Raw genomic sequence first — 468 nt, 5'->3', positions numbered from 1 at the left:
AGAAAGAGAGAGAGAGAGAGGCTGGCCATGAGCACGTAGGGAGGGGAGGGGAATAGGGAGAAAGGGGAAGCAGGAGCAAGAGCAAGCACAAGAGAGAGAGGGGGGCAAGCAGCCCCTTTTATAGTGAGTCAGGCACACCTGGCTGTTGCCAGGTAACTGTGGGGCAGAGCCTAGACAAAATGCCAACACACAGGGCTCTTTCTTAGGTTTTGCTGTTGTTTGTAATAGAGTCTTACATGGTCCTGGCTGACCTGAAACTCATGGCAATCCTTCTGTCTCAGCTTCCTGAGTGCTTGCACTACAAGGGTGAACCAACACACATAGCCTGGCTCAAGGCAATAATATGTGTGGGTGGTGGTGGTGGTGATGGTGGTAGTGATAGTGGAGGTGGTGTTGTTGATGGTGGTGATGGTGGTGGAGGTGGTGGTGGAGGTGGAGGTGGTAGTGGTGATGGTGGTGGTGGTGGTG

This window comes from Mastomys coucha, unplaced genomic scaffold (genome assembly GCF_008632895.1).
Source record: "Mastomys coucha isolate ucsf_1 unplaced genomic scaffold, UCSF_Mcou_1 pScaffold22, whole genome shotgun sequence".
Lineage (NCBI taxonomy): Eukaryota > Metazoa > Chordata > Mammalia > Rodentia > Muridae > Mastomys > Mastomys coucha.
This window is presented reverse-complemented; position numbering follows the sequence as displayed.